The sequence below is a fragment of the Gopherus flavomarginatus genome, chromosome 11 (assembly GCF_025201925.1).
Source record: "Gopherus flavomarginatus isolate rGopFla2 chromosome 11, rGopFla2.mat.asm, whole genome shotgun sequence".
Taxonomy (NCBI): domain Eukaryota; kingdom Metazoa; phylum Chordata; order Testudines; family Testudinidae; genus Gopherus; species Gopherus flavomarginatus.
Genome location: NC_066627.1, coordinates 39,021,602 through 39,038,682, shown reverse-complemented (window position 1 = coordinate 39,038,682; position 17,081 = coordinate 39,021,602). Strand labels below are relative to the sequence as shown.

Genomic DNA, 17,081 nt, shown 5'->3' with positions numbered 1-17,081 from the left:
CTGAATATTGCCTACATGTCTATTGTGTTAGATAACAGGCAAACACCATCCACATCCACATCCACACCTACATCTATGCATTTGGTGTGTTTCCTTCGATCTAACCCCCAGAATCGGAGGGCGATTTTCATACAGCCCCATGAAGAGAAGAGAAGGGGCTTTTCGAAAGCTCTCCCAGATTATTTGTATTTATATGCAATAAAAGAAATCACACCCATGTTTGTGTTTTTCTTAACCTTTTTAAAAAGCTCATTAGATGGTTTAGGAACTTGGAAATCAGGTCAGAAATGGTGTGATGGGGAAATACAGTAACAGCTGTCAATTTTATGCTAAAAGCTATTTGTTTTGAAATGTTTCTGCTTGGATTTTTTTCTGAAAGCAGACAAGCAGAAGGATACAGCCTCCAAGCATGCTTCTGCCAGCACAGTGCCTGTCTAATGCCTTTGCAGCAGCGAGCATAGAGGAATGAGATCATTTTGAATTGAAGTTAGAAATTTATACTAATAAGATTTTTTTGTTACTGGCTTTTGACCAAATGAGAGTCTTTTCTAACAGTCAAAATATACTGTAGGATTTATTCATTTACAAACAGTTTAAGGGAAATAGTGGGGACAGAGAATTATACTCTGTTTTTCATTAATTCAACCCACTGGCACAAGTTTGCAAATATATCAGGATACTGAAGCCCTTCCTAATAATTTTGTCAGATTATTATATGAGATTTGCATTCATAGTAGTAATTGCAATATTTCAATAGCAGTGCATAATACAGTACTTTATTAACCTGTTTGCTCTGCTTTAGTTAAGCTTAAACTACTATTTTTATCATCTAAACTCCTGGGCATTTATAACAATTTAAGCATAAAAAATGTGTTTTAAACTGCAGTATGGCAGAGACCAGTTCAGGTATGAAAGAATATCATTTTTACTCTTATGTGAATTTCAGTGATGGACTGGCAGCTGTGGAAACTTCACTACCCGCCGTACTGGCGGGTAGCAATTGATTGCTCGTGGATCGATATATCACGTCTCACCTAGACGCGATATATCGATCCCCGAATGCGCTTATATGGATTCCGGAACTCCATCAACCCCAATGGAGTTGCGGAGTTGACATGGGGAGCCGCGGACATCGATCCCACGCCGTGAGGACGGTGAGTAATTCGATCTTAGATACTTCGACTTCAGCTATGTTATTCACGTAGCTGAAGTTGCGTATCTGAGATTGATTTTCCCCCATAGTGTAGACCAGCCCTGAAACACAACTGCATAAGAGATACAGTACAGGCAATGGAAATGAAAGCTTCCTGTAGAGCAGTGATTCTCAAAACCACAGCCCAACCAGCACAGCTGCAGCCCATGTGACATCCTCAGGGCCATACAGATAGTAGATATAGATATATAGTGTGTAGATGCAGCCCACATAACACAGAAAGCTGCATATGTGGCCCACAATAGTAAATAGGTGAAGAACCACTGCTGTAGACTATATGAATTGGGTGGTATCCCTTTAAATAGTTTGTGAGCCTTGCAGTCTGTTTTTTTGTGTTCTGTTTTAAACCCCACCCACAGAAGAAACGTATGTACATAAATATATTTAACATGCAAAGCCTAGTTATTAAACATCGTGTCACAGGGTCCACTCACATTGAGCACTTTCTTGTGGTTGCGTCTGGGGATTAACTGCACTCAGGTCTGATTCCCCCTTCTTCATATCACAACCCTCTCTCTCCAGGACTCAGGGTACTCCCTTGTCATGACTTAGTTCTCCAGCCAGGTCACTATAATCCTCCTCTTGCAAGGTAGGAAAGTTCCACTGGATCAGCTGTCCTCACACCATTCTAGTCTTCTAGCTCAGGGCCAGGTCCTGTGCCACTTCCCCAGAAGCTGGTAGGTGAATCTGAGGCACCCACTACTCCAGGTTCCAGCCCAGAGACCCTGTCTCTAGTAACTACAGTCTACTTACTCCCAACCCTGTCATTATTTCCTGGACTTCATCCTACTTCGCTTTTCTATCTTCTGGACTCCCTCTCTGAGTTTACCAGGCCACATTCCCTCCTCCCAAGAAGGGACTGTAAACTACTCCTTTATTTGGACTGCTGCCAAAATTTATTGGCCTAAACACACCTCCCTTCTCCCAAGGAATAAGAATAGACCATTTGCCCCCTTCTGGTCTCAGCTCACTGGCTTTATACAAGCTCAGCCTGCCCCTGCCCAGCTAGGCTTCATCAAAAATTAGCTTTTCAGGGCTCATGGGATAAGAGGGAAGGATCTCTCATGGACTGGTAACTGGTTAAAAAGATAGGAAACAAAGGGTAGGAATAAATGGTCAGATTTCAGAATGGAGAGAGGTAAATAGTGGTGTCCCCAAGTGGTCTGTACTGGGACCAGTCCTATTCAATATATTCATAAATGATCTGGAAAAAGGGGTAAACAGTGAGGTGACAAAATTGACAGATGATACAAAATTTCTCAAGATAGTTAAGTCTCAGGCAGACTGCAAAGAAATACAAAAGGATCTCTCAAAACTGGGTAACTGGGCAACAAAATGGCAGAATGTTGATAAATGCAAAGTTATGCACACTGGAAAACATAACCCCAACTATACATATAAAATGATGGGGTCTAAATTAGCTGTTATCATTGAAGAAAGAGATCTTGGAGTCATTGTGGATAGTTCTTTGAAAACTTCCACTCAGTGTGCAGTGGCAGTCAAAAAAACAAACACAATGTTGAGAATTATTAAGAAAAGGATAGCTAATAAGACAGAAAATATCATATTGCCTCTATATAAATCCATGGTACGCCCATATCTTGAATACTGCATGCAGATGTGGTCGCCCCATCTCAAAAGAGATATATTGGAATTGGAAAAGTTTCAGAAAAGGTCAACAAAAATGATTAAGGGGTATGGAATGGCTCCCATATGAGAAGAGATTAATAAGACTAGGACTTTTCAGCTTGGAAAAGAGATGACTAAGGGGAGGGATATGATAGAGGTCTATAAAATCATAAGTGGTGTGGAGAAACTAAATAAGGAAGTTTTATTTACTCCTTCTCATAACACAAGAACTAGGGGTCACCAAATGAAATTAATAGGCTGCAAGTTTAAAACAAACAGAAGGAAGTATTTTTTCCACACAATGCAGTCAGTCAATCTGTGGAACTCCTTGCCAGAGGATGTTGTGAAAACCAAGACTATAACAGGTTTCAAAAAAGAACTAGATAAGTTCATGGAGGATAGGTCCATCAATGGCTATTAGCCAGGATGGACAGAGGTGGTGTCCCTAGCCTCTGTTTGCCAGAAACTGGGAATAGGCAAGAGGGGATGGATCACTTGATGATTACCTGTGCTGTTCATTCCCTCTGGAGCACCTGGCATTGGTTACCGTCAGTAGACAGGATACTGAGCTAGATGAACCTTTGGTCTGACCTAGTATGGCCATTCTTATGTTCTATTCTGATATGCTTAGGGTGACCAGATGTTCACTAGTGAAAAACAGGATATCTGGCAGGAGGGTGGGTGATGCAGAATGTCAGAGTGTTATGCACAGGATTATTCTGGAAGCTGTGGTGAGGTGGGGGACCTACAGAGCGGAAAACAGAAACATGAAAAGCCTGGTTATTAATTAGTTCTTGAGGTAAGCTCAGCCAGCTTGGTCATCAGCTGTGCTAGCTCAGCTTCTCAATGGATCCTTCCAGCAGCTGTCATCTGCTTACTAAAACTGGGGCAAAACATCCAATTGACAGGGACACCAGGAAAGGTCCTGAAAGCAGTTTTCCCCGCCCCTATTCCTTCGCCATAGATATTTCTGCAGAAAGGAGTGATCTGGAACAAAATCTCAAATGAACTGTGGGGAAATCCTCCCCTTCCTAAGGTGTTGTTTGTAGAGCCCCCAAAATAATGCAGCAATTTGGCACCAACTGAATCCCTGAGAAGGCCAGACTACCTGCTGTTCACAGGCTGAACTTCAGTATGAATAGAAAGAAGTCAGCTCCTCTCTAACTTGTATAGTGCTGCTCAATATAGAGAAGTCCTGCTTTTTAAAGGACTTGTTCTCGCATTCTCTCAGCATAGAGTGCTCTGTATAGAATCCACTCTAGCACATGGTTTGAAAGTTTTCAGACCTTTTAGACAAAGAGGCAAAAATGTTTTTTTTTAAATGAAGGAGGATCTAGTACATTTCAGATAATCTTACAAGATGAGACTGACCCAAGACCCGCTGCCTTGGTTGTTGGTAACTCATCGGATAAAATGAACTTTAATTTGATTGCTAAACAGTTGTCCTGCCAAAAGTCGAATAAAGAGAAATGCAAAGACAAGTCATTTTGAAAGAGCTCTTTTGAAAGCTGGCTCACTGCTTGTGGTGGTGTCAATGAAGAGTTAAATCAAATTGCTAAGGCGTTTTGTAATTTCCTCCAAGAAGATACAGGTCCTTATTGATGTATTGACAGCAGTTCCTCAGGATGTTGATGCTTCGCTTCACTGGTTTTACATTACAGCTTTTCCCTTCCTTAGCTGCATCAGATTCATCCACTCCCTACCCTACTCTCCCCACTTCTGCCCATGTGAGAATCATTGGGCCAAATTCTCAGTTATGTCCCTTTTAGCAGTCTGGCAGTGTAACAAGGGGCAAAAATGGCTCCCTGAGACTACTCTGGCATAAAGCTTGGGTAGGAACTCTTCTCTGCTCCTGCTTCCAACCCCTGGTGCGGGGTGGGGGTATGTCAGGACACGGTGGCCCAGGGGTGGCCAGAAAGCCGTGTGCTACATCTGTTTGTTGCTTCCCCATGGGGGTCGGGGGCTAAGGAAACAAAGGGAAAGTTAGAAAGGAACCATTTTCAAACTATAAAAATAACACACTAGGTCAGAGGTAGCCATGATGGAAGTCTCATGGATACTATTGATATGATTCTGTTAAGCATCCAGAGGGATTCCTCGCTCCATTGAAGTCTATGGGAGTTTGCCATTGACTTTAATAGGTCCAGAACAGGGATCGGCAACTTTTGGCATGTGGCCCATCAGGGAAATCTGCTGGCAGGCTGGGACTGTTTGTTTACCTGCAGCGTCCGCTGGTTTGGCCAATTGCAGCTCCCACTGGCCGTAGTTCTTCGTTGCAGACCAATGCGGGCTGCGGGAAGTAGCAGCCAGCACATCCCCATCCGTGGTAGAAAACACAAAACACCACATGGATCCATTTGTTCCTGTCAACATCTGTTCTCAGCAACATCTGGTTAGTTTGCTCTGTATATATGGAAAGTAAGTGAGAAAACAATTTTATAAGTGGAAACTATAAGAAGGAAAATCTGGAATTAAAGAGATGTTAATTATACTATGCCATTGTCAATTAAAATAATCAGAAACGTTTATTTAAGAGGTGAGGCTGAGCAATCAGATATGCAAATGGATAACAACACAATGCAATATTTTGAAAGAAAAAGCAAATTGTCTTGGCATCAAACATTTTGCTGCTTTTTCCTCCCTAAAGAAAATGCAAGAAACTCTAAAAACCATTTTTAATCAGAGAAAAATGGACCCACTTCAGCACAGAATATAATTGAAATTTATATTTATATTTTCCCTTATTAGTCTATTTCACAACCTTGCCATCTTTTTTCATCTACTGAAAATTGAGATTGATATAAACCAATGATATTCAAAGCACCTAAAGCTGAGGACCAGCACTCAACCTATGTACCACTTGTGCTGTGATTAATATAAGGCATGGGACCTTTACAAAGGGGAGAGTTTCATCCTTAAAAGAGTTTGGTTATTAATTATAAACTTTTATAAGTCAATTTATTAAGTTGATAGCCCTTAACATAAGGACTGTTGATGCCATTCCAAAAACTATTTTGTCATCTTTGTCAGCTGGGTGTGGCAACAGATTTGACCTATTCTATTGTTTCCTCAATCCAAAAAAGAACCAGGGAGAAGATTCCTGTCTATCTTCAATTGATATCGGCTGACTTTACTGAAAAGACAATTTTTGCTCCTCTTAGTACTTGCAGAGCGAATTTCTGGGCTGTGATTTCTTGAGAACGTTTTGGTCTATAACAGAACCTGCAGTGTGTTAGAAGAGTAAGGCCTAGTCCACACTACGCAGTTAAATCGATTTAAACAGCGTTAAATCGATTTAACGCTGTACCCGTCCACACTACAATGCACTTTAAATTGATTTTAAGGGCTCTTAAAATCAATTTCTGTACTCCTCCCCGAGAGGAGTAACGCTAAAATCGATATTACTATATCGATTTAGGGTTAGTGTGGACGCAAATCGACATTATTGGCCTCATTCTTTTACAGTAGCTACCCACAGTGCACCGCTCCAGAAATCGATGCTAGCCTAGGACCATGGATGCACACCGCCAAATTAATGTGCCATAGTGTGGACGCATAAAATCGACTTTATAATATCAGTATTATAAAACCGGTTTTAGTTAATTCGAAATTATGCTGTAGTGTAGACGTACCCTAAGACACTCTGGGATCTGAAAATTAAGATGTTGTCTCTCTTTCTGGTAATAAAAGATTCTGCAAGCAAAATTTAGCTGACCATGTATGTGCATGAGGCAGAGAACAGGATATCCTTGCTCTTCACAGCTTGACTTTCAGATCTCAGCTGAGTTTACAGCTCTTGCAATAGAAAGAAAACTTCCTGTGACTTGTAAACTGATCAAATTTGACCTAGAAGTTATTGAGATGGAATAAATATGGAACTCAATACAGTCTCTTTTCTAACAATAACCACACTTTATAAACAGCATAAAATGTGTAACGTGGAAGTAAAAAGCTGGAATAGAGCAATAATAAGCTTAATGCAATCTACATTAATTCTGCTAAAACTAGATTAATGCTATTCAAATAGTTACTCCAAATTAACATTGAGAGCAAAATTTAGCCCATTTATACATCACCAATAAAAAAACTCTGTACTTTCCAAACATATTTAAAGTAAAATAGTCAAATAAACAGTGAGTTTTGGTCTCAAAATGTGAATTCTGAATCTATCTCAGAAGGCCCAAGTGCATGGTAGACTTGAAAGCCAAGATTTTCAAAACTACGTACCGAAAGTTAGTTAGGTACTTAAATAAGTGGCCTGATTTTTAGAAGCACCAGCAGCTCCCATTGACTTTAATAGGAGCTTGTGAGAGCTTAGCACTTTTAAAAAAATCAGATATCTTCTCACGGTTAGTTAGGAGTTAGAAGCCTAACTTCAGGCATCCAGTTTTGAAAATCTTGGCTAAAATTTTTGGAAAGATCAGAACAGAGAGAAATTGAATCTTGATGGCACAAACAGATAAATCAATGTTCAAATTCTAAAAGAAATGGGAAGCAATGAGAAAAGAACCTGGGGAAAGAAGGCTAGCCCCCAATCAGAGTTGACTCCTTTATTCAGCATTCCTGGCTCCACAGACATTTGTCCTTGCTTCTCCCCATCCCTATTCCCCCAAATATTCTTTAGCCTCAGACATTAAACTATGGATGATTGGTTGGATGACAAATGGTGCCTGTGTTAGTTCCCACAGCACCCCCCCCACACACACACACTCTTTCTGCCCTTTGATTGATGATAGACCCAAGGTATATTTTTCTTCAGCTGTCTTGTTTTTAATGGCTGGCAGCATGGGGTCATTCTGAGTGATGGTTTTAAAAATCAGTGGTAATTCTGGAATTGTAAACAATCATCCAGATAAAAGGCTATACCCACCAGCCTGGGTGTTGGATCTTTGCATGGTTGCACACTGCACTGCCTTTAGACTGATTAAATTAGCTCTTGCTTTTTTTAAATCATTGTCCCAGGTCTAGATTGTGCAATTTAGCTTGTATTGAGATGGGGACCAGATCGGCACTGACCCAGTGGGAGCACTAAGGAGACATTCTGCACATGGAAGTCTTACAGGGAGCGGGCTTACACCACCTTGTAACTTTAAAGATACAGCGTACTCTTCTGTGAAGCCAGCCAGCTGATGACACAGTCAGGGCTCTGAATTCTTTGTCTCCATCTTCCTCAGAATATAATGCCCTTCTAGAGAATAGTTAGGAAACAGTCTGTGTTCAGGGGCAGCAGTTTTACCCAGACACAAATAGGAAGGGAGAGTCTGTTTATTCCCCTTACCCCCCACCACCCAATGGCCGATCTTGTCGGGGATAAGCAGACTCTAGCCTATAGGAATTGAGCTATTTATTTACTGATAGGATCAATACATTTTCCTTACTGAGTCTTTGCTTCAGTTTTTCATTGTGGGTGGGTTTTTTTATATTGAGGTGAGTTCTGATTTTTACCAGCACCATTAACATGCACAAAAATTGAACACAAAACTGCTAACCAACGCCAAAGGAGAATGGCTGCAAAAAGAGGCCAAGACACTCCGCAGTGACATTCAGGAGGAAAAAGCTTGTGTTTCATTGGAATAAATAATCAAATGCTTCAGTGGATGCCAAGCAAAAAAAGAAGGTCAACAGCAAATAAACTTTATTACATTAGTCCTTCTGTCAATCCATCTGTCTTCTCCTCCCACTTAGCTTCTCCATCTCACTTTAATATGCTCTGAAAAAAGAGTGATTTTTTTCGCTTGCAAAAAAATTAATGTTTTTCCACTATTTGGGGGTGTGCATTTCCAAGCCTATTCATGTGAGTTTTTCATAGGCACTAAGAGGAGAATATTCAGAACACAAGCATTTAGGAAAGAATGTTTATAAATGGAGCTTACACACCCAAGTTTCCAAACATTGGTGCAATGGCACAAATATATGTTTCCATCTATAGCCACAAACCCAGAATTTGTATGCTAACTTGCATTTGCAATCCAAATTGTCTGAAATCACACTTCACTACCTGCTGTCTCAGGATGTTTACTGTTTGCTGTTTAATTTCCATAATCCAATTCACTATAACTTTTAAATATGAAATTAAGATAGACTAACATATTAATTACTCCAGTGTGTGGTATTTTTCTCTGTGTGCATTATGATTTTTTCAAATCATTTTACTATGTAATTAAACTCTAGTTTTTACTTTTGAATACTCCTAATTAGAAACCACTGACAAATATGCTAAAAAAATAAAAGTTGGACATGAGTAATATGTGATAAGTCAAAAATGACTGGTGAAAAATGTTCCATTGAAACTTTTCTTTTATTGATGGAAGATTGGATGTTTTACTGAGAAATTTGCAGAAAGTGACAGCTTTCCTTGAAAAAGTTAATAGGAAGAGAAGGTGAGATATTAGATAATGTTTTTAAAGTGCCCAGTGGCCAGATTGAAAAAGTAATTAGATGCCTAAAGATGCACATAGGTGCCTAGTGAGATTTTTAAAAGCACCTAAGTGAGTTAGGCACTTAACTCCTGTTGAAATCAATGGGAGTTATGTGCTTAAACTGCATAGACACATTTGAAAATCTCACTACGCATCCAGCTGTATTTTAGGTGTCTAATTATCTATGAAAATATGGACCTAAATGACTTAGAAGTAGAAAGGTGAATTTTTTGGCTGAAAAATACAAATTCAAGTAGCAAATTTGTGTCAACTTGGCAAATTGGTTGGTTCAGAAAAAGAGGTAAAAAATTTAAATGTTGAAAATGCTCATTGAAGTTTTCTAAATGAAACATTTTAATTTAGATTTGCAAGTGGGCTTATGAGCCAGTCACAAAACCCAAGGATGTGGTGGTGGTGTCCCCTGAAACTGCATTTTCCAATGAATCAACTACCTGTCCAAAAAATTTCATCCAACTCTAAAGAGTGATATGAACTGGGACACTTGAAATTCTGGAAACGGTACACAGTTTTATGACAGAATATACATTTGCCTGATTTGCTACTACCCTACACCTCCATTCTAGAAATAACAGGTCAGATTTTCAAAGTGTACTTTGGTGTGCACCACTCTGAAAATAGTAGGAAGGGTAGTATATGGCCATATTAATGACAGCAGAAAGAAAGCAAGAAACAGAAAGAGAATGAGTGCACCAGAAGCCGTTAATTACATCAATGGGAGACTTTCATCCTAATAAAGTTTCATTGTACAGTTCCACTCAGAAATCTTTCTAGTCTGAAATGCTCAGCACTACCAAGTTAATGAAAATTATTGCTTTTTTCCTATGCCACTGTCTAATTGCTGCTAGGCTCGCCCACTTTGAAGACAGTCTCTTTCTAGCTTGTAATAGTGAGCAGGAAATATGATGCCAGGGCTGACTTGCTTCAAAACTGCATTTCAGAATAGTGAAGGAGCGGAAGCACCAGTCTTGTCCCTCTGATTTCCTTCTCCCTTTACAACAGACACTGCACTATGAAACATAAGTTGAGAATAATGAATCAGATAACCTTTACTGTGTAATTCAGCTAAAATCCTCTCTCTGCTCCTCTTCTCATGATTATTATTCAGCACCAGAGAATGTCAATGCTGTATCTCCAGAACTCATAAGCCTTGTCATCCAATGTCAGAACATGGAGGGATGCAACAAATAGATGTTACAGAAGCCACAGCATTATTGATCTTTGCTTTTAATGAGTTTGACTCTGATAGTAGTTCTGTTTGACAACTCAATAATCTAGGTTTTATGATCTCCTTAAACATCCCTCAGCTATTCGGTTAAGTAATAAAGAACCCAGGGAGCAGTGTAAACTTGCCACATTAGTAAATGGCATTGTAATTAAAACTTAGCTCGGTATTTACGTGTCCTACTTTGGAACTGATTGGCAATCAATGGAGTCTTTATTTTTACTAGGATAGTTTATTATCTAGTGACACAGTTATTGACATGTTAAATAGGGGGGAAAAAGTCTTTTAAAATTAAAAAAAAGTACCTTTATTGTAATAACATTCTACCAGCAATCAGAAGCAGTCAAGAAAGGAAATTTAACAGACCTTGTTAATGTTGTGCTCTTATTTATTTGTGCAAAAGGATCTGCAGTGGTTAATAAAACTCCCCCAGTTGCCTGCCTGATCTTCAGCATACAGATGTGTGAGACAGGTCTGGCTATCACTGTAGCTCAATTCCCAATACAGTTTACTGGCAAAGCAGAATAGCAAATGTGTAGCTCAGTCCTTCAGCTGCAGACTCTAGCAAGAGCTGTGTGGTCTCTGGGTTTGCTATTTCCTTTCTGAAAGGGTACTGAAATTTGGCAGTGACTCTGACACAGCTCCAAAGAGTATGACACTTGTTAATGTCCTAGCTGTCTCTAAATCTGTCCATTGGATTCAGTTTATGCCTACCCTACAGAGATTATACTGGCACAATCCCATAGTGTAGACACAGCCTACAGCAACAAAAGGGTTTTTTTGGTGGTGTAGGAATACCATCTCCCTGAACAATGGTAGCTACATCCATGGAAACATTATTCCAGCCATAGAACTGCATCTACACTGGGGGTTGGACTGGAATAGCTATGTCAGTCAGGGGTTGGTTTGTTTGGGTTTTTCTGCACACCTGACTGTTGTAGCTATGTTGACATAGCTTTTAAGTGTAGACCAAACATTAGATTCAATTTGGGGGCAATGAATGTCCTGGTAGTATCAAAGTAATAATGGAAAACCAGGACCTCTTGTGTGAGATCTGTATCCACTAAGCCATTTTGGTCTGAGTCCAAAACATGTAAGAAAATATCTTATAGGTCTCAGCGCACTAGAAGCAATACATGAATGGCAAATGTTTGGACCTTGATTCAGAAAAGCACAGAAGCATGTTTGTAAATCCCACTGAAGTAATGGTTTAATGGATACAGATCTCTCACCTGAATAATGATGCTTTCCTGAATTAGGGCTGTAATGAAGGAGCTTTCATTCCTTTTAGCTTTTTATCTTGTTTCCTGTATTTTAAACATTTATCTATTTTACCAAAAGGAGCACCGTTCTGCCTCCAGAAGGCCATGCTTTAGAAAGAATAAAGATATGAATAAGTATGAATGTAACATGGGCCAGACTCACCCCTGCAGCGCCTCCTGCTGGTCTCTCAGGGAATTAGCTCATTGCTGCATCCGGAGCACCCTCTGCAAGCCAGTGATCCACCTTCCGGTCCCCGTGTCCCTTCCAGGACCCCCACCTGGGAACCCCCACCCCACTATCCCCACTTTGCCTCAGTATTGGCTACTGCCCAGTCTCCATCTAGCCCCCATTCACTGGGGCAGACTGCAGTATCAACCACTCATCATAGGCAAAGGGGTTTGGACCTGCTGCCTTTGCCTACCCCTGGGCTGCCCCCTGCAACTCCCAGTACCTCTTGGCCTTTTGCTAGGCCACAGCCTGGGACTTTCCAGGCAGGAGCTCCCCAGCTTCTCTGCCTTTCCCCAGCCCTGCTCCACTCTAGGTACCTTGTCTAGCTCCCTGCAGGCAGAGGGAGACTGTTTGGACTTCTGGCTCACAGCCTCTTATAGGGGCCAGCTGGGCCTGATTGGGACCTGGCCACAGCTGAGCCTGCTTTCTCCCAATCAGCCCAGGCTTCTTGCCCCTGGCACAGTCCTCTCTGGAGCTGTTTTAAGCACCGGAGGGCAGGAGCGGGTAACCACCCCGCTACAATGAACTACACCCAGAACCCAATAGCTACAATGAACTACACACCCAACTGGTGCTTTAACAATATTCAAAAGATGCATGAGTGTGACAATTATTATCAGTCATTATTTTTGTGTCTCATTTGTGAAAAATGCTGAAGAATCAGGTGCACTGTGTTTACAAAGGCTATTTCTAAAGGCTCCAGTATAGTAACAGTGTTATATTGCACGTTATAATCAACATAGTAACATCGTGAACTCAATTATGCTCACGTATGAGTTGGCCATATGGTGTTTAAGCCAACTCTTCTCCTAACCTCCAAGACACCTTCATAACCACTCTGATGAACCATCCAAGTCCAGAGTGCCATTCATTGCTCTATAGGTGCATCTTTCCCATCACTGCCAAAGCAGTCATTACACACAGGTCTCTTTGTGCCCAGGCCAGAAACTTTAATCACTTCTATTAGGGCCAAACTATTTAACAGAGGCATCTTCCTCCTTTCCAGATCATTGTTTGATTAATAATGGGATGAAAGAATGGCACATCTCTCTTATTGGTAAGATGTGCAACTAGCAATTAGTTGCTAAATATGCAACTCACAGCAAAAAAGAGTCCCTTATGTTGTAGATCTCCACAGAGATTACAAGCAAAGAGCTGAACGCCGTTCCTTCTCGAAAGTTTGACGCCTCCAATGTATCTAGTACAGCAGTGGTTGCTGTTTCTTGTCTAAATAGATAGCCCTATTAAAATATCTTTAGTGCTCCAGAAAAGTTTGCTTTGCAGTTTAAGGCGCTTTTTAGGTACTGAGCGTTTATCAGTTATAATTTTATCTTGACTCTTGCTTATAGATATATGGCAGTTATATTCTGCTCCCCTGGGAAGCACAAAGGGGGAGCCCATGACTGCCCAGTGGCTAGCTGGAAGCATGAAGGCCCAGTCCCTCCTCTATGTAGCAGAAGGAGGACCCTAGCAGACACCACACCCCGGCACTACCCCACTCCTGATATCCATCAAATCCACATGGGGGCAGCATGTCTCCCTCGCAACAGCCCAAGTGAGGTTAGGAATTACTTTTCTGAATTCTTTAGTACAATGAGTGGGAGCTAGTGATGGTGGGAGAAATTTTCCCAGAATCTCATTCGCTGGAATGTGCCATTCTATCTAAATGCTTTGTGAAACTAGAGATTTTGCTTAAATTCCATTTTAGAAGAAAACTAGAAAAAAGTTCTGATAATGTTAAAATATCCTGCTCTGACATTTTTTGAATGAAACATTTTGATTTTTTTGTTTTGAAATGACATTTGATTTTGCAAAATATATGCATATTTTTTTAAAAGGCCTAAATCAAGACAAAACAATTTGATTTTGTTGAAAGGAAATGGTTCGATTGACACTCAGAAATTTTTGTTCAGAATTTTCCTTGGTGGAGAATTTTTAAACTTTCCTAATTTTAGAACAAAGCTAAATTATGAAATCTCAAAAATCCTTCAGAAATTGAGCATCCATCCTCTGCATAGCTCTAGTGGGGACATATGTGCAGAGGGAAGAATGATAGTCAGCTGAACAGTGTGGGGAGGACACAGGAAAAGAGGCACTGGGAGAAAACTGAGAAGTTTTGATTGTGTAGGGGAAAATGGCAGAGTGGTCTATGGGCAAGGGAGGTACTTCGCTTAGTATTTTAGTGGGTTAAATTCCAATTTACAAAGAAAATAATCATAGATTTGAAGTCAAGGGTTGCCAATAGCCAAAGACTGATGGGATTTTTTGGCTGTAACTGTGAGAGGGATTTGGTTTTTGTTTTGTTTTAAATGTGTTCATATATTGCTAGACAATTAACCATACGCATAACTATCTGGAGCCTCTGCATGACCATATTGCTATAAACCTTCATCCTACCCTTCCTTCTCTCCCATTGTATCATATAACAATAGGTTGCATTATTTGCAGCATTAAATACTGCTTCTGCTAATGCTGCATGCTTTTTGTAGTCACCCTTCTTTCTGCATGTTTATTTTTGTTCAGGGTTGTGACCCATTTATAATCAGAAAGTTTGCCTTCTAGCTAAAGTATTTGTACAGCCCTCATCACCACGGGATCTGAGCACCTCACTATCTTTACTGTGCTTATCCTCATCACATTTTTGTGAGGTAGGGAAGGGTTAATACCCCCATTTTACATATGAAGATCTGAGGCACAAAGAGGCTACATGACTTGCCCAAGGTCACATAAGAAGTCGGTGTCTGATCAGAAAAATGAACCCACTTTCCTATGTCCCAGGCTAATGCTCTCACTGCTGGACCCTGTTTGCCAGCTGACCTCTCCATGAAAATCTCAGCTAACGATAATGTGTTCACAAGGTGAAACAGAAATACAGAAAACTTCCCTGCAGGAGGAGTGTAGGAGAGGAAATCTACTGCTAGAACCAAACACTCCTATCCTTCTAAAAACACAGGAAATTTCATATTCTCAGATAGTAAATTATGTCAACAGGATTGTAAATCGTGGTGCCTGCAGAATTCTTCTTTCCTAGGCCATTTTTTTCTTTATTTGGTTATGAAGTCTGAGGTGACAGCAGTGGTTCTCTGATTTTCCTTGTTATCATACCTAGCATACATTGAGATTACACCATTATTTTTTTACTGAAGGACACTCTCAAATTGCAGTTTGATACAGGACTATAGACTGCCATTTCTGTCATCTCATCCCCTGGCCAACACCTCCTCACAAGCTGTTTCTTTTGGCCCACAACAGAAAAGACATCAAGTGCCAAATTCATCCCCGGCTTAACTCCACTGGGCCCAACACTGCTACAATAGGAGTCCAAGAATTTACAGTCAGTATTGGACATGTGGCAAACTGGCGCTTTTTGGTTTTCCTTGTTCCAAACAGTCTTTTTCAATTTTCTGCAAAACAGAAGCTTCTTAGACTGACCTACAATAGACAGTTTAATGCAAGCTACAAGCCCGATCTCCAATAGCTCAGTGTTGAAGCATAGCATGTTTGGAAGCCATTCCATGAATCCCATGTAAGGAGATTATGGAGGATTTTTTTCCACATTCTTGCCAGACCAAGGTTAAATGGGAACATGAGATGAGAACTTGCATCTCAAGCTTTGACTGCATTAGAGCAATGCATGACTGCACTTACCTTATTGGGATTTGCGCCATAGTGATGCAACTGCTTCAGCTGTATCACAGACTTCAAAGGTCTGAAAAAAAGAAAACAAGAACCAAGGCACTAGTAATATCACACACAGATACACAAGACAACTCATCTAGCCCACCTGAGTAAATCCCAGATCTCTACTTAATTCCCCATGAACTAATGTTTCCTCAGTTCTCTTCACCAGATGATCTGTAGTGTCTTGGGTCCTTGCATGAAATGGGGAGGAAGTAAGGTGGAACTTTCTCAACAGTCATAAAAACAGTTCCCTGATCCCCAAGCACCACCACCCAAAGATATGGCACTCATCATGTACGTTCCAGGCTGCCAGGGACTCTCTACCATACCACATGTAAGTGTGACGGCTTAGCAGGGTGTCATCCCTAGTCCTTGCAATACATCCACAGACCCTGGTTCGAGACAGGGCCATTCACAGCATCCACTGGAACAATCCAAAACTGTCAGCAGTTGCAAAATACACAGTATATGCCGTGTCATAAACATCATGCACCTGTTCCAGGAATGAGCCAGCAAACTCTGCCGGGCAGCATGGGATAGGTGTGACTGTCACACTACTGTGTACCACAGGTCCCCCTCTGTGCCCAATCTGCAGAGGATCTGAGGCTATTATAGTACCAGCTAGGTGCTGTTCAGAACTGAAGATTAAATTTAATGTTCCAAACAGACCTTTTTCAATTTTCTGCAAGATAAAAGATACTTTTTTAACTCAAGCTGTAGCCTCTCATGCTTTTAGCTCTGGAGGCCCCTGGTTCAATTGACGGTGTGTTTGCCAAGTTGCTATCACATAGAAATCTACAAATCTATTATTAGTAGAAGGGAGCAAGGTGTATTAGATGTGGTGCTTACTCTACTTCCAAACATCACGGCCAGTGTGGATGCTGTGTTGCAACCTGGAACACTATGACAAAACCACTGCAAACAGCAATGATGCAATTGTCTACTGTAGACAAAGCTTCAGATGACACTTGGCTGTTAAAAACTTTACCTTTCTTCTGAAGATACATTTGAGATATAATTCAACTAAGTATTCCACATATACATCTCCCCTTCCCCACTCAAGTACAGAAAAATAAATAGATTAACGTCAAGTCTTTGTGCAAATCATATCACTATATTTATGGCAAACTTCTCCAAGATTTTGGATATCCTGATTTTCTAAATTTATCCACCCAACATTTTCAACACCCAAAGCTTGCTTTTGAAAAGGTGGTTATTTACAATGAACTTCTTTATGTTTTATACACTTTAGGCACTGCATATCTCCCAGTCTCTTTGCTCTAGTCAAAAGATAAAAATCCGCTTGAGAAAGAAATACTGTACATACCTGTCTCAAAACTTTCATTTTTCAAGAGTGGATAATATTGTTATTTAATTCCTCACCTCTGGTTTTCCAAATGCTATT

The 17,081-nt window shown here is 40.5% G+C and overlaps 1 long non-coding RNA gene across 4 annotated transcripts in view; it reads right to left on the bottom strand.

The window, feature by feature from the left end:
* Positions 1-4,064: 4,064 nt before the first annotated feature.
* Positions 4,065-17,081, bottom strand: part of LOC127031455 (uncharacterized) — a 65,407-nt gene continuing 52,390 nt past the window's right edge. For all 4 annotated transcript variants that reach the window (XR_007768551.1, XR_007768550.1, XR_007768549.1 and 1 more), the window contains 2 exons: positions 15,644-15,704; positions 4,065-5,245 (listed from right to left, as the gene is read on the bottom strand). This is a non-coding gene — a long non-coding RNA (uncharacterized LOC127031455). The remainder of the gene's footprint in view (positions 5,246-15,643; positions 15,705-17,081) is intronic.